The following is a 19,786-nucleotide window of genomic DNA, read 5'->3' as shown; positions in this document are numbered from 1 at the left end:
CGGCCTTCCCCCCGGCCTAAGACCTGGGACTAGAGTTTGGAGCTGGGCCGGATCGACGAGCCGGGACGGACGTCCCGCAGAAGCCCATCACCTCTCTCCCTTCTTCCCCGTGTCCTCCATCAACCCCGAGGCGGAACCGGAGGGCGACCTGACCGGCAGAGGCCTCCTGCGTCCCTGCACTACAGACGGCGCTAGCTCCGGCGGAGGCGCCCGGAGCTCGGACTGCGGACCCGCTGGCCGGAAGGAGCCGGGATCGAGGTCGGGCGACGGGGTAAGTTGAGAGGATAACTCCCCCTGCGCCCCTCGCCCTGCGACCCGATTCCCGGTGCTGCGGCCTACTCTCTGAGCCGGAGCCGGGGCCTCAAGTTTGACGCCGGCCCGCCCGCGAGCCTCAGGCCCGACATATCCACCTTGGGGGTCCACCACAGGCACCGGAAAGACCCCTCCCTCCTGCTCTCCACACAATCGACCACCCCATTGCTGGCTGCTGGGGACTTCCCAGAGAAGCATTGAAGCTACCCTCCGTACCATCTCCATAGGGGTCAGACGTGCTGCTGGCCTCCGGCCCTGCAAAAGACCCGGCTTACCCCTGCATTGGGGCTCATCAGAACTGACTCCGGATCTTGCCGGTGGACCCCCCTCCCGCTACTGACTGCAGACCTCCCTCCCCGCTGGGTGGTGCTGCCCCGGTCACTGGCTGGTCCGTGCCCGGAGCGCGCCTCCGCGATTCCTGGTCGGTGGAGACCTTACGTGAGTTCCCCCCTCAACCCTGGATATCCGCCCTCCAGGCCCTCCACGGGTCACCCCCATGGACCGGACCCGGATAACTACATTATAATGCATCCGTAATGCTCTCGGCCTGCCCTCCCCGGTCCTGAGTCTTACCGCTGGAGCGCCGCCCCCAGCATCTCCCCTGCTGTCCATCCCCCCCTTCCTACTCCCACGATGACCAGAGGTAATAAAAAATCCCAGGGGTCCGATCTTACACCATTCCTAACCAAAAAAAGCACCCCAGCCACGAACAAGCCTGATACTCCCGGGCCCTCCCAGGTCCCCTCCGAATCCGAGGAAGACGATCTTACGCCCCTTACCCGCAGAGACTTCCTCTCTCTCCTTAAGGAGATGCGGGATATCAAATCCTCAGTCCAAGCTCTACACTCCCTCAAATCAGATATCGCTGACATCGGCTCCAGAACTGACCAACTCGAAAGAAGGGTCGAGGAGGTGGTAACGTTCCAGCAAACGGTTGAAACCGATCTTCACCAAATCCGCCAAGATGTCGCCCACCTTCAGGAGGAGCATGAAGATCAAGACAACAGAGCAAGGAGAAATAATTTGCGGATCCGGGGTATCCCCGAGGAGGTCGAGCTTACTCATCTTGAGCTCTACCTCAAACGCCTCTTTGCACACCTATCGCCTGACACCCCTGAGGAACATCTCCTCCTGGACCGGGCCCACAGGGCCCTGTGGCCCCGCTCTCAGGACTCCTCCCAGCCCAGGGATGTCATCCTCCGACTACATTACTTCACGGCAAAGGAGGCCGTCATGAGGGAGGCCCGACGATTAGGATCTGTGACTTTCCAAAACACCCCGCTTCAAATTTTTCAGGACTTATCCCCGCTCACTCTAGCTAAACGTAGGGACTTTAAACCCATTACCTCCCTACTCTCCCGCCACAACGTGAAGTACCGCTGGGGTTTCCCTTTCCGGATCCTCGTGTGGCACCAAGGGAAACTTCTCACAGCCAGAGATCAATTAGAGGCCCAAACGCTCCTCTCCAGGCTGGGCATCTCCACCCCTGACCAAGATGCTCACCCTCCACGCTTCCCGCCACGGACACAACGGGACGCACCCCAATCTCCTCGCTCAGAATGGATCACGGTCCCACCCTCCGCGACCTCCCAAGCTCCACCTCCAGTTACCTGAGAACTTTTATCCCTCTACGCAACCGCTTTTCACACAAAAGTGGGGCGATCACCCCTGGTCGCACTCCCCCAATAGAAATGTTACGTTATTTCAGGTTCTCTGTAACCTGATCTCTTGTTTCCTCAGTTGTTGTTCTACAAATACTTTATTGTTACCCCCTGTTGAAATGTTTCAATGTTGCGAATCTTAATGCCTAACTGCCTAAAGTTACAAATGTCTCTGTCCTGATGCGATTCCATGCTATCATCTGAGTTAAGTCCTCCCATCCTCCCCCCCCCCTCTTCTTCTTAGCCCCTTGGGGCTGGCGCTCCAGCTGTCTTCTCTTCCTGTCTTCTCTCTAGCTTTCTCCCTCAGGCTCCCCCCGGGGGAGGCTTGCCTACGGTTCTTTCCCAAGCGGCTCGTGATCCACGATCTGGGCCCCATGCCGCGCCCCCACAGGGCCACGCGCCCTTCCGCTGACCTAGGTGCTCACCCGACGCCTAGTACTCCCTCCCCTTGTCAGCTCTACCGGTCCTGGCCCCCACCGCCAGATGACCAACTACCCTCCCACCCCTTCCGGTCTTCTCTCCCCCCCCTCCCTCCGTGGACCACACTCTCTCCCACCTCATATACCTCCAATCTATCTCCCCCTCCCCTTTCTACATTTCTAAACATTTCCGCTCTTTTTAATCTGCCTACTTCGCTGTTGTTTCCCCATGGGTCTCCGGGTACTTTCTCATAATGTGAAGGGCCTGAATAGCCCTCAAAAGAGAGGTAAACTGTTTGCCTCCCTTAAACACCATAGAGGCGATCTGATCTTCCTACAGGAAACCCACTTTGTACACGACTCCCATCCTACCCTCCACTGCAAACCATTCCCTGTCTCCTTTCACGCCTGCGATCACTCAGCCAAAAAACGTGGAGTAGCGATCTTATTTGCCCGTCACCTCACTTTTGAACTCCTAGACTCTCATACCGACAAAGACGGCCGATTCCTTGTCCTGGTGGGGAAACTAAATAATAAATTATGCACCCTGGTCAACGTCTACGCCCCCAACCAACGACAGGAATGATTCTTCACAAGGCTGGATAATCTCCTCACTCGAGTCCGACAGGGCGACCTCATACTTGCAGGGGACTTTAACTCCGTCCTCAACCCACAGCTAGATCGCTCTACCGCCTCCCCTACCCCTTCCCCGTCGGACTCCCTATGCTCTAGATCCCTCCTCCGTCTCATGCGCTCTCAACTCCTCTATGACTCTTGGAGGATAAAAGATCCCTCTGCCCGTGATTACACCTTCTACTCCGCCCCACATAACTCCTACTCCCGCATTGATATGGTCCTGCTCAGCCACGATCTGGCCTTGAATCTCTGGGATGCCCATATTCACCCACTAATTTGGTCCGATCACGCCCCCATATCCTGCGATCTGACAGGCTTGGTTTCTCGTCCTCGCCCTATGACATGGCGCCTCAACGACTCCCTCCTACACAACCCTGAGATAAACTCTCACCTCCAAGACATGATCTCTGATTACTTCGCCTTAAATGACCACCCCGACACCTCCAGGTCCACCCTCTGGCTGGCACACAAGGCTGTCCTTCAGGGGCACCTCATTAGCCTTGCCTCAAAAGCCAAAAAGCAAACCCTCTCCCAATACAATAGACTCTCCATTAAACTCCACGCACTCGAGACCCTACACAAGGCGTCTTCCGACCCGACGGTCTTGTCCGAACTTCGCACCATTAAGGCGGAACTTGATCTCCTTCTCACTACACGGGTGGCCAAGCGCCTAAAGTGGCTTCGCCAGACCTTTTATGAGAAGGGTGACAAGGCGGACAAGATTCTGGCGGCACGACTCCGCTCTACGAGAGCCACAACCAACATTGTTACTATCAGGAACTCTCTCAACCAACTTGTTCAAGACCCCATAGCCATTAGAGCCGCTTTTCAATCCTACTATACTGATTTATACAACCTCCCGCCCCCACCGGGTGCTCCCTCCCAACCCCACGCTGACCTCATTTCCCACTTTCTCTCTGCTTCCAAACTACCCAGACTACCCCAGGACGCATTGGACTCCCTCAACAGGGAGATCACGGTGGAAGAGGTCGCCCAGACTATCCTCATGCAAAAAACTGGCAAATCCCCGGGCCCGGACGGGTTTACGGCTCTATACTACAAAAAATTTTCTGCCCTTCTCTCCCCATACCTGCACTCTCTCTTCAATGGGGTTGTCCAGGGCGACCTCTTTCCCCCTGAGATGCTAGAGGCCAGAATTGTGGTGATTCCCAAAGAGGGCAAAGATCCCCTTAACTGCGCCAGCTACCGCCCCATATCTCTCCTGAACCTAGACCTTAAAATTTTTGCCAAGATCCTGGCCAACCGTCTTAACCCATACCTCCCTTCCCTAGTTCACTACGATCAAGTAGGATTTATCCCGGGCCGCCAGGCAAGAGACAACACCAGGCGTGCTATTGACCTTATACATATCTCGAATTCCAGGAGAGCTCCCACTATCATACTCTCCTTAGACGCTGAAAAAGCATTTGACCGGATCTCCTGGGAATTCCTGAGACCCGCTCTAGAGGCCTATGGCCTATCCGGCGGCTTTCTCACAAGCATCCTAGCATTATACTCCACCCCCACTGCCACCGTCCTTATCAATGGTATTCCATCCGCCCCACTTAGCCCACTTAGCATTGCCAATGGCACACGTCAGGGCTGCCCTCTCTCCCCTTTAATATTTGCCCTCATTATAGAACCACTTGCCTCTCAAATTAGAGCACATCCGGACATACACGGAATACGGGTGGGCCCCACAAATCCCAAAATTTCTCTCTTTGCAGATGACATCCTACTCTCCCTGTCCCAGCCCCTCATCTCACTCCCAAACCTATTCTCACTTCTACAAGCCTACAGTCTTATATCAGGATATAAAATCAACTATTCCAAATCTGAGGCCATGATGCTTCATACCCCCCAACATGAGGCCGAGTCCCTCCGTGCCAACTTTAATTTTAAATGGCAACCCACGAAGATCAAATACTTAGGGATATACCTAACCCCTCGATACGACTGCCTCTTCCGAGAAAACTTCCCACCCCTTCTTACCAAAACACTAGCTGACTTGACCTCTTGGAACAGTCTCTTCATCTCGTGGCTGGGCAGGATCATAGCAGTTAAAATGACCATTCTCCCCAAATGGCTCTACCTTTTCCAGACCCTTCCCGTGGCAGTCCCGACCACCTTCCTCCGCACTATCCAACGAGCCCTCACACGCTTTATTTGGAACCACAGACCTCCCCGCATAGCTGCCAATACTTTGAAAAGACCAACCTCCGCGGGTGGCAGAGGCCTTCCCGACGTCAAACTATACTACCTTGCTTCCCACCTATCCCACATTGTCACTTCATATGCTCCTCCAGGATCGGTGTCCTGGCTGGACATCGAAGCAGCCTTCATGGGCATGCCAGACCTGACCCCCCTATGGGGCCTCTCCCCCACCTCTCGATCCCCAGCCTCTAAATATCTCCCTACCATCAAATTCAACCTCAAAACATGGGACGCTCTCTCTCTGAAGTGGGGTCTCACTACCACACCCTCACCCTTGACCCCCATCTGGCAGAATCCCAAGTTTCCCTCCGGACTCTCAGTTACGAGATCCCGGACGTGGATAACACTGGGCCTTAAATTTCCAACTGACTTTGCCGATCGAGGCCAATGGCTGTCCCTGCCCGACCTCCAGCGGAAAACTCCCTCACAACCACTTAACCCCTTCCAATACCTACAAATACGCCACTTTCTGGCCTCCCTCCCCCCTACCGCCTTACTCCGTGCCCTTACTTCCTTTGAATCCCTATGCATCAACTCCCACTCCTCCAAAGGTATAATCTCCCAACTCTACTCTCTCCTACTAGACTCCTCCCTCCCTTCTCCCCGGCCTCATGAACTCGCATGGGAACGAGACCTCGGGCCTCCTCCAGAAACAGAGGACTGGGAGGACATGAGGCTGGGGATCGCTAAAAGCTCCATTGCCACTGCTTTTAAGGATACGGCCTACAAAGTCTATTACCGCTGGTACTACACCCCCGACCGACTTAACAAAATTTTCCCGTCCTGTTGGAGGAACTGCAGAGCTAGAGGCACTATGCTCCACATATGGTGGACCTGCCCAGTAATTGTGCCCTTCTGGGACTTGGTCTACTCCCTCCTTAACTCACTTCTAGACCCTCCTGTCCGGAAAGACCCCTGGATCTCCCTGCTATGTTATCCCCCCCCACTCCTCAATAAATTCTCCCAAAAACTAATCTCACATATTTTAGCAGCAGCAAAATCATTGATTGCCCTCAACTGGAAGAACCCCTCCCCACATTCCCTACTCTCCCTTAAAGCTAAAATTTGGCACATCGCCTCAATGGAAAAGATCACGTACTATCTCCACGACCGGGGCCACGTCTTCGAGCAGGTTTGGGCTCCTTGGCTCGCCGCCGAATGCAGAAAGTCGTCTCCCCTCCTCTAGAACATCCCCCTCCCCCCCAGGGACCCATGGGCTCCTACCGCTCCCTCTCTCCGACAATTTTCTCTAACCCACCCCCTCCCCCGCTCTAACTTCCCTCCCTCCCTGCTGCTCTCCTCGTCCGCACCCCCTCTCTGAATCTCCTCCCTCCCCTTAATCTGACTTTACTTGTTCTTATGGTATACATTATGTATAGACACAAATGTGGTTCTCCCCCCTCCCCCCCCAAACCCCATGTTTGAACTTGATTGTCTCTCCCTCACTGATTAACCTTGTTATATGCTTGAAAAATGTGGTCTACCCCAGACATTGGCTATGTTGGCCACCTGTCCCATGTATTTTCAGTATGTTTTCTCTATTTACCTGACCACGCATAAATAAAGTATTTAAAAAAAAAAAAAAAAAAAAATAGATTGTAGTGGTGAGAGCCTATGTTTGGGAAGACCAGTAAGGAGACTATTACAATAATCAATGCGGAAGATTATGAGTGCATGGATTAGAGTTTTTGCAGTCTTGTGTAAGATAAGGACGTATTTTGGATATGTTTTTTAGGTGCATGTAACATGATTTAGAGACAGATTGAATGTGTGGAACAAAGGACAGTTCAGAGTCAAGGATGACACCTAGGCAGCGAGCCTGTGGGGTAGGGTGAATAGTCGCATTGTCAACAGTTATGGAGATATCAGGTTGTTAACTACTCTTGGCTGTTGGGAAAATAATTAATTCTGTTTTGGAAATGTTGAGTTTGAGGTGGCGAGATGACATACAAGATGAAATGGCAGCAAATTATTATTTGCTCCAATCCATTACCAGATCCATTATCAGATTTTCATTCCAACCAGCCAGATCTGGAAGATGATCTGCCAGATAATTGTATAGTGTATGCCCAGCTTAACATGTAATGGAAAATTCAATATGACCGAATTTACTAAAACAAAATTGTAAAAAAATACCACAGGGAGCCCAGTGATAAAAACACTATCTACAGATAGTGTTAAGAGGGCATCCCTTCAGTTGGGATGTAGTTATGTGACCGGCGGTCAGGAGACTGCCAGTCACATTACCAACACCTGTATCCCGACCCCTCAAAATCCCGACAGTCGGCATGCCGACTAACAGAGACTATTCCCACTAAGAATAGAACATGTGGCAAGCGCGTTGCGCTCCCCCCCCCCCCCCCCCCAGCATTCTAAACCCCGGGATCCCAGCGTCGGTATGGTGACTGGCGGAAACCCAAACGCAGTTTCCCTACTTCTGCACAACCTTCTCTGCCTGCTGGCAGTAAAGTCTGAGCTTGGAAACAGCGCGATCACCGTGTAAAAAAACCCCAAGAGGCCACTTACATGCACCCAGGGACCAGTGATACAGTAGATGAGCTCCGGTCATCTGTTCCTGCTGTGACCCCGGTCATCTGTTCAGTAAGGTGAGTTGAAATGTTGGAAATTCCCAGCATCTCTGCTCACTCTGATGACCACAGTAGTCACATCAGCAGCACAAGATAACAGATGACCGGAGCTCACTGGTAGCCATTTCTGGGTGCAGGTAAGTGTCTTCTTAGCAGGAGGGTCACAGGGTGAGGGTGGTCACGCGGGGAAAGGAGGAAGTCTGTCAGATTTTTCAGGAAAAGCATTCAACATAATGTTCATGCACAATATTTTTAAATATACTACATATAGGGGGTGATTCCGAGTTGTTCGCTCGCTAGCTGCTTTTAGCAGCATTGCACACGCTAAGCCGCCGCCCTCTGGGAGTGTATCTTAGCTTAGCAGAATTGCAAACGAAAGATTAGCAGAATTGCGAATAGAAATTTCTTAGCAGTTTCTGAGTAGCTCGAGACTTACACATAGCGATCAGTTCAGTCAGTTTCGTTCCTGGTTTGACGTCACACACACGCCCAGCGTTCGGCCAGCCACTCCCCCGTTTCTCCAGACACTCCCGCGTTTTTCCCTGACACGCCTGCGTTTTTCCGCACACTCCCAGAAAATGGCCAGTTTCCGCCCAGAAACACCCACTTCCTGTCAATCACACTACGATCACTTCAAGGATGAAAAATCTTCGTTCGGGCATGAGTAAATCTACTAAGTTTTGTGTTAAAATACTAACCGCATGCGCACTGCGAACCATGCGCATTTTTGCATTAATCGCTCCGCTGCGAAAATCAGCAACGAGCGAACAACTCGGAATGACCTCCATAGTCGTTATTGTTATTCCTTTCTGTGTCTTATGAATTTTATGCAGCAATGTGTCACTGACAAGCTACTTTCTGCTGACACCATGCTGATAAATAGGAACACAGGTCATAGAAGACTTTGGACCTGATTAAGATGTACAGTAGCTGCTACTGCAAAATTATGCTAATTCCACAGCTGATGGGCTGAAAATTGTTGCATCATTGATCAGACATCGACCCGACCATCGGATATTAGAGCCAACCACGTGGTGGCTCAGAATGTCTAAAGTTACAGTACATGGCTACTGGTGTCAGTGGAACTACGTCTTCCAACACCGGCAACACCCTCAACACCCCCTCTGGAAACAGTCACCCCCCTGTGACTGCCCAGTAATTGCATGCAATTGCGATCTGCCGGCAGTGATCGTCGGGACACGTGTAGTGCATCCTGAGCTCATGCAAAGAGAAAAATAATTTGGTGTTTGCAGGACATTTGATCCACACACAAAAAAAAATAAATAAAGGCGAGCACAATTCTGTGGCATTTCAACCACATATTAAGGAAGATTTATAATCTGAAGCAAAGTAAAGCAACCATCATCACTTCTCTGTAATATGGTGTATTTTCCTTTGAACAAAAAATTAATTAGTTTTTGCTGTTTACAGCAACTAAACCAATTACTCACAATCCCAGAGTGAGTCACTGGCACATTGCACTTGGTTTTTAATATGCAGTGGGAGTTTAGAATCTTTGGCTAACAACAAATCTGTCATTAAGGCTATACAGTCATAGACATTCCAGAGACTATACTGTAGATTCTGTATTTTCTGATGATTCTTTAAAACTAGATCAAATTAATGGCCTGTCAAACGATGACCAGTAAATGATATCTAACTTTTTGTAAGCCTAGGCATACTGTAGTTTTCAGTAGTCTATGACATTAGTTCAGCATAACTAATTTACTCACTTAGATACTCAACCTATTAATGTATCACAATATAGAGAACCAGTCTTTTATTATATTTCCAGCTACCAGGAACTCCTGGAAGACACATCCCAGAGATGTATGGAAACTTCTTACTGACTATTGGTTATATCAGATGACAATGACCATGACAGCATGAATGGATCATCGATCAGGCAACCTTGGCTTCTACCCTAACCCATTTTTAAGTTTCTGTATGACAAATGGAGATGAAAATGTCCCCATCATGCAGAATATAGGGGTCTATTTACCATGCTTTGGAGAGCTCCATGCTATCGGCTGCTTCAAAAATGACACTTAGGAGTTGGTTGGTAGGTACTTTATCTCCATCCACTTTATCTCTCTCTAAGGCTTGGTAAATAGACCCCATAGTAACTTGTATAAGCAACCAATTCACATGTATCATTCAGTCACTGGAATTTGGTGACACCTATAAGAAGTAAAGGGACCTCTTAAGAAAACCTGCATTTTCTGTATATCCTGCAATTTTCTCAGCCGGGAACCTGTCTTCACTAGCAGCCTGTTTCATCATATCCAGCGTTTTCAGAATTTATCATTGAATGAATAAGGATATACAGGGTCATGGTGCGTAGTCACGCACTGTAGTTATTAAAAAAGAGGAATAAGGAATAAACAGAATGGCCGACATTAACAACAGACAAAATTAGTCCTAAAAAATAATACAGCGTAGGAGACCACATATGGATTGAACTCGATGGACAATTTGTCTCATTGTTTCATTTTACAATGCATAGCCATGCTTATTAAATATTTACTTATGATAGTTTCATGCCTTTAAATAATTAGCAGCAGTGCTGGGAAGTTCTAGTCATTTTTATCTTTCCAGGAATAGATATTCTCTGAGGTCATTATCAATCATGGTGGTTTTAATACAAATCGAGGATCTTAAAATGAAATCTCAAAATACAGATTGACTCTGCAGGGGTAAAAAGTATGGATATTGTGATCAATGTGCTGTTATAGTATTCCCCAAAGAAATGTAACTGACACTACACTGGTTAGTTGGGTATTCAATCCACTTTACAATACTTTTTACTGACGCATGAAGAAGGAATTTCCATATTCCTATATTCTGTGACTGCAGCTCTATCTGCATACGAAATGCATTACTAATGTGTGGCATTATGTGTATAAGGTGTACTACAGTACTTTGTGGCGTAACATATAGAAAGACCACTACTGTGTGGTTTAATGTGAATAAACAGCAATATGGTGTGGTGTAATGTGAATAAGGGGCAGTATTGTGAGGAGTAACGTGGTACTACTGTGTGATGTAATGTGAATAAAAGACACTATTGCATGATATAATCTGAATAAAGTTGCAGTACTGGGTGGCGTAATTTCAACTGGGGGTATTGTGTGGCCATGCCCCTTCCCAGCAAGAAGACGCCCCGTTTTGGGTTGCGCATCAAATGTGCATACTGTTACTATTTAAAATATAGGGGGTAGGAGCACCAAAATGAGGACTGCTATGGGTTAGGGGTGATGGTGCTGGGTTAGAGGCAGAATAAGCATCTGTGCAAGGGGGCACCTGCCAAAATCTTGCCTACGATATCATATTGGTTAGGGCCAGCTCTGTTTGCATGACTGTGGCAGATCCAATGGGAGAGGCCGATGGTGGAAACAGTAAATTTCTGTACAAAGGCCACCCAAATGCAATGTTAGATGTCGCCCATTCAGTATTTCCACCGTCATTTTTCCCCCCTAAAATACTAATCAGTTAATCCTAATTTAAGGAAAGAGGTCTGAGCAGCTGTGGCACAGGTTGAAATATTTTTCAATAATAATTTTAGGATGCCATTTATCAATAAGTTTTACCTATTTAAAACTTGTTGTATATGATAAATGGTGCTCCAGCCAATCAGTTCCTGTCATATGTTTGAAAAATGGCAGTTTGTAGCTTATTGGAGCACCAATTATCATAAACAATGAGTTTAAATAGCTAAAACACATTGATAAATGGGCCCCTTAGAGTGAAAGGGGTATTATATCCCTTTCACAACTAGCATGCACCCGGAAAAAAAAAGCCAGGTCGTTTGTCTGTGTGAATGGGTCTACTCGGCTGGAGGCGGTTGATAGTTAAAAGATAGACAGTCCTTAGGTCGACACCATATGGTCGACAGTCAAAAGTCCGATAGGGTCAAAAGGTCAACATGGTCAAAAGTCGGTCAGTCAAAAGGTCGACAGTGTCGACACATTTTTTTTTAGGGTTTTTCATGCTTTCAAAACTTTTTTATTTACCATCCATGTTACAAACTATTACCTTTAGTACCCTTGTGGCGAGCGAACGAATTTCAATGAATTTGGGGAAAAAATGTTTAGAAAACAAAATAACAAAAAAATGTTGTGTTTATGTTTTGACCCTGTCAACCTTTTGCCCCTATCGGACTTTTGCCCATGTCAGACTTTTGACTGTCGACCTAATGACTGTCTATCTTTTAACTATCTAACTTGTATACCACATCCCTAACCGGCTATTGTGCCCTTGCTCCACAACCCTAGTCTGAACCAGATACACTGTGGTGTAAAAGGGTGTTCCCGGGTTACTCTACCCGGGTTTTGTTAAAAGAGGCTCCATGAGCTCCTTTTAATACTCCTTTTATATTGAGGCATGGACATGGGAAAAACAGTAATCATGACCAGGGTCACAGAACCGGGACACAAAACCTGGATAGACCCAATGCACACTGACACACGACGGTATTTCCCAGGACCTTGCCTCGGTGCAAAAGGAGTATCAACACGGGTTGAAGCCGTGTTCATTATTCCAGCTCAGACCTGGTATTTTGGTGTGAAAGGTGTATAATATACATACAAACATACAATAAGAAAACTGTCCAGAAAAGTTTGCTAATTGTATAACTTTTAAAAAAAAACTCAGTTTGTGAATTGGAAAGTGAAGGTGTTACTTTGCTAGCATATTATTAACCCAAACTAATTATTTTATTAAAAAGTTTAACATAAATTATTTATTTACCATTCACATAAAATGTCTATCATAGACTGTTCTTCATCCATCCGCATACACCAACATCCATAAAGAAATAACTGACACTGACACCAGAATAATGTTTGCCAATAGAATTGTCAGCTTTTATTAAAACAAATGGTATGGTGCAAAGGAGGGACGGCCTATTTAAATGTCCCTATTTATTCTAACCTTTTCTTTTAACTGTGGCTGACCACAACACAAGAGGAGGCAAGGGCCCAACTTCAGCCCGGCCTCCATCGCATAACAAGGAGGGGGTTTTAAGGGCCCAATTTCAGCCCAGCCCCCATACATCCCAAGGGGAGGCTTTTAAGGGGCCCAATTTCAGCCCAGCCCCCCACTGATCACAAGGGGCTATCATAGGCCATTTTCCACCCCTTGTGTTACTTGCTCTTTATCGGGAATACCGTGGCCAACTCTCCACTCAAGGTATTCCCCAACTCCCACCCAAAGGTGCTCAGGTGTGTACCAACTCCACCGGAGACCGAAGCCCACCTGGTCCGATGGAACTCCGGCCCCGTAATGTATCAAACTCCACCACCTTCACATCTCCTGAGCACCTATAAAACTCTTTAAATTACAGCCACAATTTCAGGCCGTCCCAACCCGCCAAGCCGACACCAATAATAAACTCATCCAGGGCGGGTGGGTGGGTCAATTTTCACTGAGGAAAAGGGGGAGAACCTATTCAGTCCTCTCCTTATAAGGGCTAAGCCCCTCCCATCACCAGACTCCTCAGTCAACTCATAGGCCCACCGTTACCATGGATACCTCCACTTATCACAGCTGCTTCATTCAGCCTGCTATTCAGAATTTTAGGTCACTACAGCCATATAAAATGTCCTCCGTTCTCTTAAAATGTCTATCATAGACTGTTCTTCATCCATCCGCATACACCAACATCCATAAAGAAATAACTTACACTGACACCAGAATAATGTTTGCCAATAGAATTGTCAGCTTTTATTAAAACAAATGGTATGGTGGCAAGGAGGGACGGCCTATTTAAATGTCCCTATTTATTCTAACCTTTTCTTTTAACTGTGGCTGACCACAACACAAGAGGAGGCAAGGGCCCAACTTCAGCCCGGCCTCCATCGCATAACAAGGAGGGGGTTTTAAGGGCCCAATTTCAGCCCAGCCCCCATACATCCCAAGGGGAGGCTTTTAAGGGGCCCAATATTAGCCCAGCCCCCCACTGATCACAAGGGGCTATCATAGGCCATTTTCCACCCCTTGTGTTACTTGCTCTTTATCGGGAATACCGTGGCCAACTCTCCACTCAAGGTATTCCCCAACTCCCACCCAAAGGTGCTCAGGTGTGTACCAACTCCACTGGAGACCGAAGCCCACCTGGTCCGATGGAACTCCGGCCCCGTAATGTATCAAACTCCACCACCTTCACATCTCCTGAGCACCTATAAAACTCTTTAAATTACAGCCACAATTTCAGGCCGTCCCAACCCGCCACAGTTTCAACGAAACCCCCGCCACCATACCTCTACCTTAAACCTATCCTTAACTACTCCTAAAATCCTCCAACCTATCAATAAAATTCCTGAGTAAGAACTGCTAACAATAAATCCTCCATAAAAATTTCCATACCCCTCAAATTCAGATGGACACCATCGGCCATATAAAGATGAGGAGCAGAAACTGAAATTGAGGGATGTGGGACCACAAACCCCCAATTTTCGCTAACAGCTCTGCCCACCACAGAATTGATCCGGCGCCGGATCAACTCAATGGCAGCAGGTCTGTCCGCACCTCTCCACACCAAACGAGGGATAATGTCCGACCATCCTACACTCAAAAAGCACAACCTGTTCTGCAGATTAACTAAGTCCCTAACTATAGCTTTACGAAGATCTAAACCAGACCTTCTGGTCAAATCATTTCCGGCAACATGAAACACCACCCTCAAGGGGTATCCCGACCTCTCCAACTGCTGCCAAAAAAGCGGGATGACTTGCTCCCACCGAAGTCCCCTCACTCTGATCCATCTGACCAGATTAGCTTCCGGGGACTGAAGGCACTCCACACCAGATCTTTCACCATAGTACACGTATGAGTGCCCCATAATCCAAATCGGACACTCATCCAAGCGCAAATCTGAAAATACAAAAGCATTCACAGAAACTTATCGAACAAAAAACCCCTAACACCAAAATCTTGCAACAACATTACCCCAAAACATCCCATCATAAACTTGCTAAAATGGTTTTATTATTAATTTATTAAATAGTTTAATTTGGCCTCTAATGTGAGAATTTTTTGAAACGGGAATTACCTTTTATTACAAAAAGGGGGGGGGGAGGTTAGGTAAGGGGGATCAGACTTGACAAGAGGCGAAAAACACACCTGCCAGGCGGGTATGAACCCCAAGGCTTAAGGCACCTGACAGGATAAAAAATTCCTCAAGACCCCCAAATATGGCGAGTGGCTGAAACCTCAAGTCTGATTTTTTTTTTTAAATAGGGCAAAACCTGATATATTTCCGAAATACATCAGACTTCCACCTCCCCAGAGCTCTAATTTGCCCGCTCGAACAGCCTTCAGCGGCTGCTGCTGTCGCCGCACCTATCCGAAACGAATGAGTACCATATCTCGATACCGGCAAACCCATCGTGCAAATACAACGTTCCAACACCCATCTAAATTGAAATTGAGTCACCGGCATACCATCCAAATGCTGCAACCATGGACCTGGAATATCAGTCCTTGTTTTCACATAAACCCTCGCCAAGGACACAGGACAAATCTCTTTGTCGTCCACACATCTCAAAACAACCCAACAACCTTTGTCCAATTGGTCCGTTTTGGAACGTTGTACTTTGCACCATAAGCCTCCTTCTTCCAATGGCACGTGTTCACGAAGCATAGGTGACATTGCTGATTTTGAAGCTGCCACCAGTTCACTGACTCTAAAGGCCCCAAAAAAGGCCATAACGAAGCACAATGTAAATAAAAGTGCTTCGTAATCAGATGCACAGACATCATGCAACACGACCGCCATGCGCCGCAATATTGGAATGGTTATTGGTCTACGTGCATCTTGTACAGGGGGCATAACTCAAGCCCAACCTTTTAGAATCTTTGCTAAAAAGAAAGACTTAGTAAAATCATGCCGGCCATCAAGTCTCAAGAAATAAGAAAGAGCAGACAGTAAACGTGTTACAAACCCTCTTGATCTGCCTGTTCTAAAACATTCCCACACGTAATCCAATAACATTGCATAATCGGTCTTACCTTGTTCCTGATGCAAGCGAACATATCTTTCCCACTCTCCGAGAGCATTTCTGTACCCTCGAAGGGTGGAGGGAGCCAAGGATCGCAGAGCTAAGCCCTCCAATCCGGGCGTATCACCTGCCAGGCATAAGATGGGCAAGGGTCACCAGATACATTCGCATCCGGAGCTAGCACCCTAAACCTGCGCCACTCGAAACGCGATAGCGCATCCGCCACGCCGTTTTCAATGCCCGGAACATGCTTAGCGCGAAAACTTATATTTGATTGAAGGCAGCGCAACACTATTTGTGCCAACAACCGCAGTACTGGCATGCCGGAAGCTTCTCTGACTGTTAACCGCCTGAACCACCCCCAAGTTATCACACCAAAAAACTACTGACAAGTTGGCTAAAACCTCATGCCATAACTCCAGAGCCACCATGATAGGGAATAATTCTAATAATAACAAGTTGCTAGTGAGTCCCTCTTCAACCCAAGATTTTGGCCATGGGGAAGCACACCACCTGCCCTTCAAAAATGCTCCAAACCCCGTAGAACCTGCTGCATCGGTGAATAATTGCAACTCAACATTGGAAATGGGTATGGACTGCCAAATAAGAACACCATTAAAGGTGGCCAGGAACTCTTCCCAAATGTGTAAATCCCTGCGAATTTCTTTGGATAATCTTATAAAATGACTGGGTTTTTTAACACCCGCTGTGGATCTCTCCAACTTCCTGCTAAAAACTTTACCCATGGGTATAACTCGACAAGCAAAATTGAGACACCCCAATAATGATTGGGCCTGTTTGAGCGTCAACTTGCCGTTTGCCAATGCCACAATTGTTTCCCCCTTTAATTTGTCTATCTTTTCCTTGGGTAAACGACAGCATCCTTCTATGGTATCAATTTCTATTCCCAAGAACGTCAACACCGATGTGGGACCTACAGTCTTCTCCTCAGCCACTGGGACCCCAAATTCCTTCAATAATGACAACGCATTTAATAAAATATTACCACATATGTCAGATCCGGCTGGACCCATAAACAAAAAATCATCTAAGTAATGCACAATTCCAAACTGACCTGAATTTTTGGAAATGCACCAATGCAGAAAACTGCTGAATTTTTCAAAATATGAACAAGATATGGAGCAACCCATTGGAAGACATCTATCCACATAAAAACCGTCATCCAGACGGAAACCTAGATAACGAAAAAATTCCGGGTCAATGGGCAACAGCCGAAAAGCCGATTCTATATCAATTTTACTCATAAGAGCCCCGCTACCGAATGATCTCACCTTGTCTAAAGCGTCCTCAAAGGACTGATACACTACCATGGACAAACTCTCAGGAATTGCATCATTCACTGAAGACCCTCTTGGAAATGATAAATGCTGTATTAGCCTGAATTTACCCGGAGTCTTTTTTGGAACAACCCCAACTGGGGACAAAATTAAATCAGGCAATGGGGGGCAACTAAAAGGACCTACCATCCTACCCAAAGCAACTTCCTTATCAACTTTTTCTTTTAACATAACTGGGAACTCCTGAGCCGAACGTAAATTGCCAATCCGACCACATTTAACTTGGCTTTTTATAGGCAACGGAAAACCTTTTGAGAAACCTAACCTTATAAACTCAGAATCGTCTCTATTTGGATAGTGATCCAACCAATGCAATAATTTGTTCAACTTAACTGGAGTAGGTGCCCTACTTAGACACACCCGTTGCTGGGATTCGTTGTTGTTGCTGCTTGTGCCAACTACCTCTCCCACTAGCCGTTTGCTGGCAGTTTTTAATGGGATGGGTTCCTTCACAGCGGATACAAACATGCCGAAAACGACACTTGAACCCTAGGGTACATTGACTATTATTGAAGGCATAGCATTTGCCTGACCGATTCTTACCCACCATCCATCTGTTACTGGAATTACCTCGTTTATCCGCCAGACCCTCTAAACCACTCTTAAGAGGTTGAGTAACATCTACAAAAATCTCCACATCTTTTTTACCAAAATCCATGATCTCATTCCCATTTTGTTTTCTACGAAACTCCTCATCATAGGACCTCCATGCTGTTCCGTGCCCAGATCTGGCCAATTCGTGTAACAAATACATATATTTAATTATGTTCATGTGCTCCTGAGGCCTGGATTCCAAATAACAAGCTGCAAAAATAAGCATGCCCTTCTGCCAGTTAGTGTAAGACTTATAAGCCTCCTCACCTATACCTGATTTCTTTTTAGCCGCTTCAAATGCTTTTCTCCCTTTGCTAGTTAAAGCAAACATATTCACAAATTTTCCTTGTCTAATCCGTTCCCTAATTCTTGGTCGTATTCCTCTCAAAACTGCAGTATTAGCGCATTGCAAAGAATCCTCAGGACCCTCCTCCGAGGACATGCTGGAGCTACTATGTCTGCGCCTTCTTTTATGTCTTGCATTGTAACCCCTGCATCTGCTATCACATGAACCTGAGGACTCAGAGGAAGAAGTAGATGAGTCCCTGTGACCTCTGCGCCTATGCTTACGCTTTTGTGACGCTTTCTTCCCACATCCTTTCTCTGTAACTGCGCCCGTTACCTGACCCAACTACTGCATCATTTTGGCGCGCTGCAGGGTGCACAACCGACTCACCATAAAGATCTCCCTCGTCCAGTGCAGACTCCACCACCGCCGCTGATTCCCCAGAATCGTCCTGCACTTCAGGGGCTGCAAAGAACTCCTCTGTAGAAATGCAAGGAGAAACATCTACCAACAACTCATTAATATTCCTATTGCCCCTATTACTTCCACCCGATCTGGGCTGTAAAACAGCCGCCCCTAATTCACCAACGCTATTCCTCTGCAAACCGTCAGGATTCTGTTCCCTCCAAAAATTCCTTTCGGTGTTATTAGCATTCAGCACCGGGACCAGCGCTGATATAACTGAGGTGCATATAGACGCTACCTCAGACGAGTTGAATCCAGCTCCATAACTTCCAAAACGCACCGCATCAGCATATGACTTCCCCGGTACTGTGCCCCTCATACAATGTACCTCTGGTGCTCCTCTATTACCCCTAATATTACACGTGGCGGGCCTTCCTTGCTGCCTTCCAGCATTTCTAATACCCGATGTGCTCGCGCCCTGGCCCGCTCCAACCGTGTCAACACCATTATTTATCGCATTAACCGGCCCCTTGTTAATACCATTGTTAGGTGCCCCCTCTCCTTGCACCGACTCTTGTACCCTTGTACCTCTCCCACTGTGCTCACCTCTAGTAAGAACAGAACTGCGTTGACCACCTCTGGCAGCCACGAACCCCCGTGGGCCCACGGGGCGACCGCGTCGTACCTCAGGCACATGCACTCCTGAGGTAACTCCCTGGGATGTTACCATTCTCCTCAACACCCCTCTCGACGCCGCCGCCATAGCCCCAACACTTCGCAACATGGTGTTCACGGTAACCGGTTCTTCAGAATAATTTCCTAAAGTACTAGTCAAACCAGCAGCTCGTGTCACAGAAGCGCTACTGACCCGGCCTCTGCGTGACGCAGCTTCGCCCGCCAAAACCCTCTCAGGTGGTCGAGCCCGACCCCTGGCGGCGACATTACCAACATTGTTCCTAGCCTGACTTCTTGTTTGTAATGACCGCTGCTGCCCCCTCCCTGACACTAAGACAGCAGCATCCCTTTCCCCGCTGTCAATAAAACGAACAGGGGGGACGCACCGCACGACTAGGCCTCGGCATGTTAGAAGATAGGAAAAATAGCTAAGAAAAAGGCAAAGAATAAAAGAGGGTTGAAAAGATTAGAGATTAGTAAAGATGGAAAGGAAATAAAAAGAAAAATACCACAAAATCACAAATACACAGTTCAATACAAAACAAATGCAGAGCACTTCACTGTTCAATTTTCACTGAGGAAAAGGGGGAGAACCTATTCAGTCCTCTCCTTATAAGGGCTAAGCCCCTCCCATCACC

Source organism: Pseudophryne corroboree, chromosome 4, assembly GCF_028390025.1.
Source record: "Pseudophryne corroboree isolate aPseCor3 chromosome 4, aPseCor3.hap2, whole genome shotgun sequence".
In the NCBI taxonomy this organism is placed as follows: Eukaryota; Metazoa; Chordata; class Amphibia; order Anura; family Myobatrachidae; genus Pseudophryne; species Pseudophryne corroboree.
The sequence above is the reverse complement of the archived record's forward strand: the minus strand, read 5'-3'. Positions refer to the sequence as shown.